The following is a 13,122-nucleotide window of genomic DNA, read 5'->3' on the forward strand; positions in this document are numbered from 1 at the left end:
TGGATAGGTAGGTAGATAGATAGATACTGTGGATAGATATATAATGATAGACAAATAAGATACACTACCTTACAATACATACAGAAGATAGATACTGTATATAGACAGATAGGTATAGTAATTAGTAGGCTCCAGTTTGACAGTCCCCCCACACACACTCTTAACAAACTTTTCACCTTGAGGGGTACACATACGTCATTCATATATCATATTTGAAGACTATTAGCTGGCCATATGAGGGAAGAACACTGCTTCCTTTCACTATACACTCAGGAAACTAATCCGAGCCGAGCATAAGACTCCCAACCGTTTTCTTCTCCACAGGAGAAACTTGCACACCTTGGCGCACGCGTTAGCGGCAGGTGCGGGTCAGCCCCGGAGCGGGTGGGTGGGAGCAAAGGCAAGCCAAGATCGATTTCGACCGTGCGAGGGCCCCCAAAAGGCAAATCTCTTCTTCCCGAAGCCGGCCGGCTCCCCCCCGTTTTGCCGTCAGGAGCGAGCGGGGAAACTGCCCAGGTAGCGCCGCCACCGCCTCCCCCAGCAGCAGCCGCTTTTCCCGCCCGCCGCTTGAGAGTCGCGCGCCCTCAGGGCCGTCTCAGCAGACGGCGCCGTCGCTAAGCTGACTGGCTGGGATAAAAGCCGGCGGGGACTTAAGCAAAGGGGAGTGAGGTGGGGGGGGGGCGCTCCAGTACCCCGTGGCTTAACGGCGTGGCCATTGACAGGGGAGGGGTAAAAAACCACTAGAAAGCGAGGAGGAGGAGGAGGGCTCAGTTTCCCTCAGCCTTCCCTCCCTTTTTCAGAAAGCCCCCTCCTGTGGAGGAGCGGTGGGGAAATGAACTGAGGAGTCGCAGCGAAAGGTACGCGTTGTTTTGGTCCCCCCCCCCCCCCCCCCCACAAGCCTGCTTCCTTTATTCCACTGCAAAAGGTTTTTTTGAGGGGTTTATTTTGGGGCAGAGGTTGCTCTGGTGAGGTAAAAAAAAAAGACGGGGGCTGTAATTTATACGTGCGTCGTGCAATAGCATCTCTTCCTCAGGGACTACTTTGAAGCGAACTTTGGGTACCTTTTTAAAGAGAGAAAAAAGACTGATTAATCGATTGTGAGGCGACATCCCTTCGTGGGCTAAGAAATCGTCGTGTGAGGAAAGAGGGCGTGGGCGCGTGGGTTTTTATTTTGACCGGCGGTAAATAAAACTAAAACTAACGCCTTCCTTCTGGAGAGGGAATTAGGCTCGCCGACCTGCCCTCATCAATCAAGTGAGATGCGCATGGCGGGCTACGGGAGACCGTCCTCCCGGATAAATTTGCTCTGATCTGACATTTGTGATGGTAGCCTGGGCATTGTCCTTTAATTTTCTTGTCCTTTTTATTTGCAGGGCAGGCTCTTTTCTGTTATTCTGGGTGGGAAAAAAAGGAGGGAGATGAGGGGAGGATGCTTTCTGCTCTGTCGTAGCTTGTTCGTCTTGAAGAAGCAATTGACTTGCTGAGGGGGAAAAAAGTTTAGAAGTTGGACTGAAGGGGAAAATAGGCGAAATAAACAAAATTTCTCTGCGGAAAGAAAGACAGGCAGCAGGAGAGAGGTTTGGAAAGCTGAGCAGGGCTTGTTAAAGTTGATGGCTAGGTTGCTGTTTGATTTGTTGATTTGGTTGGAAATCCTGTCCTTTCTCCCTAGAAACTTTTCCCTATGTCTCTGGAGCATTTGTTTGTGTGTGTTAGATGCATATGTGAGAAGGAGGAAGAGTTGAATGTGTGACATGGTTAAACTTCAGGTTTAAAAGTTCATCATGCTTGAATAGTCTTTGACAGTAAATATAAATCTATATTTATCTGACTTATGCTCAACCGGTGACTGAAACAGGGGTGTTTTTGATCCACATTTTTAAAAAAACCCTACATTATTCTTGATGGGAATGTACTGTTGATTTTACATTGTTTTTGCCATCTTGTTCCAAACTTTATTTCCCCACAAATGGACGTGTAATGCAAGAATTCATAAGAAGTTTGAAATATTAAGGGTGACAGTATTTTTGAATTAACTTCAGTTCAGAGAGCTGAATATTTGAGCCCAAAAGTTTTGTAGATCCTTCACTATGTTGTCAATCAGAGCTGAAGAAAGCCTATACTCACAGTTGAATAGTTTTCAGAGAATAAGTTGGCTTATATATAGAGAGAATGGTTTGTTAATTAGGAAAATAACTTTTTTTCAGATTTATTGCAAACATGTTACATTTAAAACAGCCCTTTTGTCTGAGTGACAATTGCATTGTGACAACATTGCCAGTGCATGGCTCCCCCAAATTGGGGACCTTCTGGGTACTTAGAAACATAGAAACATAGAAACATAGAAGTCTGACAGCAGAAAAAGACCTCATGGTCCATCTAGTCTGCCCTTATACTATTTTCTGTATTTTATCTTAGGATGGATATATGTTTATCCCAGGCATGTTTAAATTCAGTTACTGTGGATTTATCTACCACGTCTGCTGGAAGTTTGTTCCAAGGATCTACTACTCTTTCAGTAAAATAATATTTTCTCATGTTGCTTTTGATCTTTCCCCCAGGATCATTTAAAAAAATGTATCACTGATTTACAAGAATGCTACTATTGCCACTTCTTACCTTTTCCAGACAGGCATATTTACTGTGTAGAAGCTACCCATTAATGTTATGGGGTTTATTTGTGGCCCATGGGAACGAAGATGATGCTGAAGTCTGACATTTTGCTTTGCAACTTTAGTAAAAAATCTTTCTGTTATAGCCTTCAGTGCAAAAAGCTATCCACACCTTATGGGTGCTTTAGATACCACCTTGGGAACACTTACATAATAGTCTTCGGAGAGGGGCGGCATACAAATCTAAGTAATAAATAAATAAATAAATTAGTTTTGGGTGAAAAAAATATCAATTGAATAGTGAAAGGTCCTTATGAGTGCTATTCATTTTGAGGTTGCTTGGGATGTTTCTATGTAAGTTTGTGTTCTGAGTTTGCCTCTTTCCGGTAGCCTTTAGTAATAATTTTTGATGCAATTAGCTCATTCATCACCAATGCTGAGACGAAACTGAATTAAAAAGGCAACCAAGGAATTGAAAGGGCTGCCCATTGTACCTGTTTATGGATCTCTGTTTTACACATGTCTTCTTCTAATGAGCCATGCACAACCCTGTGACTCATGTCAATGATTTATGGCATAAATCTGGCAATTACATTATGTATTTTGTTGGATGCAACTTCAGAAACAGAGAGATGTATAAAATGTACAAATATGAATATAAGTATCATTGATTGGAAGACTATTACTACAGGTACTTACTATCTTGGCTGAATGTAATTGGCCCTATTCACAGAACATTCTTCAACAAGTCAGGAGTTATTATAATTCATACAAATGTTCTGACCTTGTTAATTAACTCTAATAACTAATCCAAAAGCTGTCTTCCTCTGTTCAGTGGCATTGGAAAAAATGATTATGAGGAAATTAATTAGGCCTTCCTACTCTTGAGACCAAAGAGATCCCATAAAAATCTATCTATCTCTGATTGTTTCTTATGTCTGAATGGAAGAAAATATATCAGGTACAGGTTCACAATCCTTTAGCTATGACTGGGAGGATTCCTAAAATGCCATTTCCTAATTGACTGAATTATCAATGATTGCATGTCACCAGTTCATGGGAGTAATAGAATGAGTTGGCTAGTTGTGTTATACAAACACAGCAATAATGATTATGTTCTAGATATCACTATGTAGATTTTTTATAGAGATTCTGCAAGTATTTTTTAAAAAATAAAATAGCTTGATTAATTATTTTTTATTATTATTTATTAGATTTGTGTGTCACCCCTCTCCGTAGACTCGGGGCGGCTCACAACAATAACAAAGACAATGTAAGAACAAATCTAATAATTTAAAAAACACTGAAAACCCCATTAAGTAGACTATGTTAAAAGACTGTAGGAATTAAGTGCTTTCTTGCAGGTCTCTTTATAATAATTTTCATCTTTAAATCTTGTGGATCATGGATAAGCAAGTCGTGTTAAGAACAGTCAAACTTTATTACAAGTCACTGATCCAAACTTCATTTAAAAATGTAGCACATGAAAACCTTAAAAAAAGGTCTACTTTGCTGCACAAGAGTTCTACAAACTACAAATACAAAATTTGCAACATTACATAACAGGATTTTGTTATCTTTGAATATTTATCTGACAAAAGAAGCCACATACACAATTCCTTTGTCTAATGTGGAAATTTGCTTGGATAACATGCAAGTAACACATTGGGAATGCCTTAATAAAAATTACAATATAGCAGATGTGATTCCATGATCCAGGGCTCCCATCTTTGCAGGGATAACGTACAGGGTATTTTAAGTTGTTTCCCCCCTCACGTTGCTAGTAAACCACAAAATGTATATGTCTTTCAAAGTTTGTAATTTGTAAGTTGAGCCAGATATAATACTAGTTTAAAATGACATATGTTCTGCTCCAATCAAAGTCTAAGTGACATCTTGAAATAAGCAGCCACTTTTCATTTGTTTTGAAAAATGTTAGAAGTTTATAGAATTATTCAATAACATTTAAAATTATTCTTATATATCATAAATTCTAAAATAATTTTCAAACAGTAAATTAACATTGTACCATGGTTTGTGTATGACCTTATATTTATGTGATGAAAGTAAAATTCTTCTTCATTAGAAGAATTTTAATCATCTTAGTTGATATTTTAATTTTAATCAACTTTGTTGATTAAACAATTTTGTGACAAATGCTGTTAGCAAATTCCTTGTTGGTTAATTTAAATTAATTTAAATATTCCACCTATTTATGCCTTCATTATGGAAGAAAAAATCAGAGATGTTACATAGTATTTGAGCCTTGTATACATCTTTTTAGAACAATTAATGCATGCTTAACTCAGTCTTCTTCATATTATTTTACTTCGGAAAATAAGGGTATGTTTCCTGATTGCTTTTACGCTTGCTCTTTTGAGCAATCACCACTTCAGTCTGCTGCCAAATAAAATGGGTTTCAAAGGAGTGATACTTCACTTCTGGGATGTTGTTGGGGAAAGCACATGCTTCTTATATAAGCAGGAAAACGAAGCAGGGTAATTTTATGTAGACATTGTGAAACATGGAACATATGAATGATTAGCTTTTAAAACTCTCGCAGTCATATCACAGTATGTTGTTGACTATTAGAACATAACACGTTCCAATTACTCAGAAAAAGAAACTACTGGATAAAATTCAAGGGATACAGAGAGGAAAGAGAAAAACAACCTTTTCACTCAGTTTCTGACCCAAAATAAACCGAGTAATTACAGTACAGACCAGTAGATGAAGTGCTCAAGGGGGTGGTGGCTGATCTTGGTTGAATTGGACTCCTGGGCCTGTTAGTGGCTTTTGATGCCATCATCTATCAAATTCTTTTGAAGGGCTTGCCAGAATTAGGGTTTTGGCAGTGCATCTGTATAGTTGTTCTCTTTAACCTTAGATGACTGCTTGCAGAAGATGGTACTTGGAGAATTCCTGATAGACTTTATGGCAGCTAAAAATGTCAAAACTTTAAGATTTCATCTTATCTCTATTCTCTTTAACAAGCTGCATATTTGTAGAACTGCATCTGATCCCTCCCTATGTTTTTTTAAATACTATGTGAACCTTCATTATTTCACTCACCCTTCATGCTACATAAAATATACATGAAAAGCTTAGATTGTCTTATAGTGCCATGAGTATGCTGATAAACAAATCCAGTTTTATCAACTAGGTAAGGCAGTAAAAATGCTGTTTGTCGAAATGACTTTGACAATGTCCAATACACTAAAGAATCACACAGGAAGATTGAGGCAATGGAGGCACTGCTAGTATGGGGTTTGTGTATCCGAATGAATGTTCAAAGATTAGAATCTTCTTAAAAGAATCATATTTGGTATTTATGTACAAGTATGCACATGGATCAATTTCTATTATTTAGAAGCACAAGAATATTATTTGATCTGGTATGTCTTTTACCAGCTTACTAAATATATTTGGCCACTTAGTATGCCACCTGAATAGAAACAAATGCTGAACATGGTTTGGGTACTTACGGTAAGTTAGAACAAAATATGAATAATAGAGTGAATTTGGATATCTGAATAATGGAGTGAATTTGAGTATCAGGATTCTCTTACGCTTCTGGTATATGATCTTCATTTGCAACCAGCCTTTATAGTTTAAAAACTAATTTAAGATATTGGTATTAAAAATATCTTGATTATTTGGAGACAGAGTGTTTGAAGGAATGCCTCTTCTTCTATATTTCTGTCCATTCCCTGAAATTATCACTGAAGATCTTGAACTGATGTCCTTCCATGCTGAAGCACTGGGATTACTGTCAAGTACATTTTTATTTTTATTTTTTTGTTATCATGTTGTCTTTTAAAACAATGTATCTATCTATGAAAGTTTTAGATGTTCTTGTGATTTCCTGTTTTAGTTGTAATTGGTTGCTACTTTCTTATGTGCTACTTTATGATGATGCTTTTGTCCTGATTTATATGGATTTTGGATTTCATGATACTTTATTTGTTCAGCACATTAAGAGATGTTAGCTATAAAATGAATACATTTGTTTGGTAAAGAAATGAGACAGGTCCATGATAACAGGCATAAAAGCCCAGCCACTTGTAAGCTGGATACCTAGCTTTCTGACTGGTTTGAACTACCTGAGACAAAACTGGTGATCAGATTTGAATTAGTAGATTCTTCATTGAGTGAATAGTTGTCTGTGTTACTTTCATCCTTATGGATGAATTACTGAAATATATTCTAAATGGATTTAAAATAAAAAATTAAAATTGATACCACTACACCAGTGGTTCTCAACCTGGGAGTCGGGATCCCTTTGGAGGTTGAACGGCCATTTCACAGGGCCCCTTAAGACCATGGGGAAAGACAAATTTCCCACACTGTTAGGAATTAAAGCTTCTATTCTGGCGCCTCGGAACATATTTTTACAATCCGACGAATCAGATGTTTACAGTGGGGGGTCCCTCTGATTTTCCTGCCAATCAGCTTAAAGCTCTGTTGGGCGAATTGGCGCTAGACTTATGGTTGGGGGTCACCATAACATGAGGAACTGTATTAAGGGGTTATGGCATTAGAAAGGTTGAGAACACTCCACTATGCCCTTGCTGATTGGCTGTATAATTTTAGATAAATAACACTGGTATTGTGAGAGTTGCCTTAGTCATCAGTACATTTCTGGGTATTAATAAAAGTGGCAATCAATACTTATAAGCACCTTTATGGTTCATGTTCTTATAAACTATGGCCATAACAAGCTTATTTTGGTGACTAGGGTTACAGTTAGGGTTAGTTGATGTTATATTTGTATTGCTGAGTCTGGGACCCAGTTTGGTGCAGTTATGTTAGCCTAAAAAACCTGGGTGAATTCTAATATTTCATTACAGGTATGAAGCCAAGTGGCCATTCAATCTCTCTGAGCCCTAGGAAGCAGGCAATGGTAAATCATTTCTGAAATCTTGCCAAGAAAACTTCAGGGAATATTCCAGGCAGCAGCCATGAGTCAACACTGACTTGAAGGCACCAAAACCACAAAGCAACAACTACCCCTGGGACAGCATATAAATCACATGAAATAATGATAAATTATTAATAAATACATTCTGAGACAAAATTTGCTATCTATGCTGACCTAATTCTGAACAGCTTCTTAAGGCAAAGGAACAGATTTGGAAGTAAATCAATGCATTTCCATTTTCTTTGATTATTATTGTATATAGTATATTACTCTACATTTTACTGTGTCACTTTCTGAAAGTTCTCTAAAGTCTAATGATAAAATCATAGAGAAAAATGTCTCTAAATTTTCCTTGTATTGACTCTTTATAATGTTTATAAGAACAAATTAAACCAATAAAATTATGGCTTAATGAATCAAGATGACAAGTTCCAGAGACTAAGAGAAAAATTGTAATGCAGCAATTAACGATTACTAGAAAACAATTTTAAAGAGAATAAAAGAAAGATTGGATTAAACCTTAAATTTAAACTTAAGTTTTAAATTTAAATCTTACCTGCACTATATTTGTATGATCATTTATTTATTTTATCAAATAAAATACTATTTTGTATAGGTAGAATTTTGCATACCCAGTGAGAAATGGATTATATATTTCTCAAATAGAATCCACTGTATAGCAAACCATTTTGGAAACAAAGAGAATTGTAAAGCTGTTTTCCATTTGGCATGAAGATCTGTTGTTGAAACACAAATGTTATTAATAAAATCAAATGAGCAAGCTTAAGCTCCTAAACCTAAAATAGACATTGGAATCTAGCCTTTGACTGATTAATTAATAGTATTAAAACATCATTGGATACAGCTGATTTTTAACAGTATTGTATTTCATACTATTATGGAATATTGTATAATATTTCATATTTACCACTGCAATTCCACTAATACTAGATGAAGTGGGTGAATGTTGAGTTTGAATTTATACTGTAAATTGGCTAAGTTATTTCTTAAGAAAAGAGTGATTAGTGGCATCATTGTGGGAAGTTGAAAAATCAAGACAAAGGGCCTTTCAAGGCAGTTAAATTCCCACCCCATTTATGCTGGTATTGATGTTGCACTTACATACAATGAGGTCACCTTGACTTTTTGACTTTTCTTTGCAGACTTACTGCCAGAGCCAAATCTCCAGAATCATCTGGAATTGGGTTTTTTCAGAAGTAATCCAGGCTGATACATGAAATTTAAAGTTCAGTAATTAGCAATTTAAAATAATTATTTATGAATAGAATTCCAATCATCACAAGCAGGTTGTGTTTACTAATCATAAGCATGACCAAAATAAAAACATACAGATTTGTAATGAATATTAAAATAATATTGATGCATATTCAAAATTAGAATAACTACAATATCGTCATATATAAATTAAAGAAAACAAAGAAAATAATTATCATGCTCACTCTTCAATCATAGTTGATTATCTATGATTTGAACCTTATCCTGTATTCTGTAATCAGCTGTATTTTTCTCTTTTGCTTCTATTTTCATAGAGAACATAATTTGCAATTATATCCAAATAAGAAAACATTACATTGAACAATCTGTCAAAACTAGAAATGCAAATCAAATTAAATTGGAATTTGACACTTGAAATTTCTAGAGACTAACAAGAGTTTTTATATATATGTGGTTTTCATTATAAAGCAGAAATAACTGGAATATTATATGAAATAGTGGCAGGGAAGGAAAAAGTTTGTAATTAGAAATATTCTTAATTGAATAACAAACTGTTAAAACTTTTCATTTAATATGGAAGGATGCAAAGAATGTATTCTTAAATGAAAGGGAAAAATTATGTGGCCAGTTACAATCAGTATTGAGGGAAGCAGAACACTGGGCAAAAATTAAATTCAAGATAACGGTGCCAACTATAAAGTCCTTCAAGGCTCATGAACCAACAAAATCACAAACTGTTTATGTCCAATAATTTCTACCTGACCTATGATCAAACTAATTGGATGTGTTTGAATTCTCATAGATTAAACAATGTCTGCTGAAACTGAGGGTTGTAACTTTTTTGTTGTAGCACTTGATATCTGGACCCTTTCCTTCCAAAAGAGACCCAGATGGTTCACCCCCACCAACATTAGTGCTTAAAAATATGGCCATTTCCCCCAGGCCCTCAGCTGGAATGGCAAAAAAGGCTTATAGAGTTCTTTCCATTAGTTTGAATGGGGTCTTATGTTTTTTAAATATATAATTAATACAATACAGTATATTATTATGTACTAAGTAGTAAGTTTACTATTATTAAAGTTGAACATCATTCAAAATATTTACGGAATCGAGTGGCCTTCTAAATATAATAAATAAAAAAGGGTATGTGTATGCGTAGGTGTAAATTAGAAGCTATTCAGCCTGAATGATGCATTTTGCTCATGTTGTAAATTTGCTTTTAGTGTTTGTAAGTACTGTACTTTGGTCTATAAATATCTGCAGGTGGCCATGATGGCACTAAAATGATGAAACATGCATTGTGATGGCATGATGCGATTACTGCCCTTTTACAGTATATAGGTTGGAATCAAATATTAAGGAGCAGAATTTGCATTGTGATGTTGTGATACCTGCTTTCTTATTTCCCTTGCCCCTCTCTGGATGCATATGATCTGACATTGTTTCAGGTTCCCAGGTCTGAATAAGACAAATATTAAAATATTTATTTGCAAGATGCATTAGATATAGTAAGTACACCTTTCCATTATGACAAGTTTGCTTTTATTATTTTTAGTTTTAAAGTTTTCAAAGGACTTTCACTCATTCTGAATACTTTTTATTATGGAGAGAGAGAGAGAGAGAAAGAGAGAAAGAGAGAAAGAGAGAAAGAGAGAGTGTTAATAATATGGAACAGTCTAATTCTTGGAAGTCTGGAGTGACTCCCAGTTTCTGAAGAAATAAAGCAACACACTCCCACATGTATTCAGAGTAGGATTTTATGTTTCAGAATTATCTATTTAATATTGAAAAACAGCTGTGACATATGATTTGTTTTTCATGATAGCTTAGATACTCACATTACTATGTTGCCAATCCATATTAGCTAACATCTGTTACTATATTTATTTCATAAGTTGTAGATAAATGAAAACATAATACTGTAGTTTTTCTGGAAATGGACTGCTATTCTTGCTCTTTTAAAGGTTGCATTTGATTGTGCGTAGTGCCAGCTGAGAAAGTGCTGCTCTGGTTTTTATGCTTTTAAAAAATGAATGCAAGTATTTCATTCAAACTTGGCTGAAATAATTGGTTAGTACAATTGTAGGAAATTATGCATATGTTTTCACTCAATATAAAAGTGTATAGCTTTTAATTAATTTATCAAATTTATATAGCTGCCCATCTCACCAAAAATGACTCTGGGTAGTGTCCGACAACCAAATAAAAAAATAGCATAAAAATAATCATTATACAAACAATCATAATAAAATATGAACACTCATTATTAAAAATTAAAATACTATTAAAAATATAAAAGCCATAAATGTAAGTATACCAGCCAAATCAACCACAATAAGGAGCCATTTTAAAATGTCACCAGTTCTCCGAGACCCCAAATCTTGATGACAAAACCAAGTCTTGAGGGAAAGATCAATGAAACTAACCCGACTTTGGGAGGTAGGAAATGTTCCATAAGGCGAATGCTACAGCAGAACAGGCATTCTTCTTGGGAGGCATCAAATATTGCAGATGGTATTTGCAACATGCTCTCCCTGGCAGATCTATTGGGATAGGTCCTCAGATAATGGCTCCAGGCCATGAAGAGCAGTAAAGGTCAAAATCAGCATCTTGAATTGCACCTGGAAGCAAATTGATAGCCAACACAGCTCACAGAGCAGAAATGTTTATTTATTTATTTATTTTGTCCAATACACAATGAGGGTTTTAGTGGGTATATATCTATATACACATAGTAAAATACATGATGAAGGTTATAGAGGAGATACTCATAGTAAAATATATCTAAGAAATAATAGAAAAGAAGGTATAGTAATAGAACATATCAATGAAAGAATAGAAGAAGAGATATAGGAATAGAAGAAAGGTATAGGAGATATAGGAGAGCAATAGGACAGGGGACGGAAGATACTCTAGTGCACTTGTACTCGCCCCTTACTGACCTCTTAGGAATCTAGATAGGTCAACCGTAGATAATCTAAGGGTAAAGTGTTGGGGGTTTGGGGATGACACTATGGAGTCCGGTAATGAGTTCCACGCTTTGACAACTCGGTTACTGAAGTCATATTTTTTACAGTCAAGTTTGGAGCGGTTAATATTAAGTTTAAATCTGTTGTGTGCTCTTGTGTTGTTGTGGTTGAAGCTGAAGTAGTCGCTGAGAGGCAGGACGTTGCAGCATATGATCTTGTGGGCAATACTTAGATCTTGTTTAAGGCGTCTTAGTTCTAAACTTTCTAGGCCCAGGATTGAAAGTCTAGTCTCATAGGGTATTCTATTTCGAGTGGAGGAGTGAAGGGCTCTTCTGGTGAATTATTTTTGGACATTTTCAAGGGTGTTAATGTCTGAGATGCGATATGGGTTCCAAACAGATGAGCTGTATTCAAGGATGGGTCTGGCAAAAGTTTTGTAAGCTTTGGTAAGTAGTGTGAGATTGCCAGAGCAGAAGCTACATAGGATTAGGTTTACAACTCTTGAAGCCTTCTTGGCTACATTGTTGCAGTGGGCTTTGGCACTTAAATCTTTTGTTATTAGTATACCAAGGTCTTTAACTGAGGGGGGATTATCTGTGATAATTTGATTATTCAGTTCGTATTTGGAGTTCAGATTCTTCTTCCCAATGTGTAGGACAGAGCATTTGCTAGTTGAGATTTGGAGTTGCCATTTGTTAGACCACTCAGAAACAGCGTCAAGGTCTTTTTGGAGAGTAGTTGTATTATTGGTGGTGTTGAAGAGTTTTACATCGTCGGCAAAGAGGACACAGTTGCTTGTGATGTAATCGCAAAGGTCATTGATTTGACCTTTGAGTGCCCATACCACTGCCTTTCATACCAGTTGAAGCTTCTGGATACTCTTCAAGAACAACTTTATTTATTTATTTGTTTGTTTGTTTGTTTGTTTGATTGATTGATTTTTATGCCGCCCTTCTCCTTAGACTCAGGGCAGCTTACAACATGTTAGCAATAGCACTTTTTAACAGAGCCAGCATATTGTCCCCACAATCCGGGTCTTTTTTTACCCACCTTGGAAGGATAGAAGGCTGAGTCAACCTTGAGCCGGTGATGAGATTTGAACTGCTGACCTGCAGATCTACAGTCAGCTTCAGTGGGGTGCAGTACAGCACTCTACCTGCTGCGCCACCCCGGCTCAGTTGATGTTGATCACATTATTCACCCTATGTTGATTACATTACAATATTCCAATTTGCAGGCAACTAGTATATAAGCGACCATAACTAGAGCCTCCCGATTTAGGAACAGGTGCCAACTAGCACATAAAATCAAGTCGCAAGGCTCTACTGGCGATGACTTTCACCTGCTTCTCTAGTTTAGGAGGACTCCAATATTGCACATCGGGTCT

At 36.4% G+C, this 13,122-nt stretch overlaps 1 protein-coding gene across 1 annotated transcript in view; it reads left to right on the plus strand.

Moving 5' to 3' along the window:
- The first annotated feature begins 826 nt into the window (after positions 1-826).
- LEPR (leptin receptor) overlaps positions 827-13,122 on the plus strand; it is a 73,653-nt gene continuing 61,357 nt past the window's right edge. Inside the window, exon 1 of the mRNA XM_070746088.1 lies at positions 827-857. The gene's annotated coding sequence lies outside the window, so the exon portion shown is untranslated. The remainder of the gene's footprint in view (positions 858-13,122) is intronic.

Source organism: Erythrolamprus reginae, chromosome 3, assembly GCF_031021105.1.
Source record: "Erythrolamprus reginae isolate rEryReg1 chromosome 3, rEryReg1.hap1, whole genome shotgun sequence".
Lineage (NCBI taxonomy): Eukaryota > Metazoa > Chordata > Lepidosauria > Squamata > Dipsadidae > Erythrolamprus > Erythrolamprus reginae.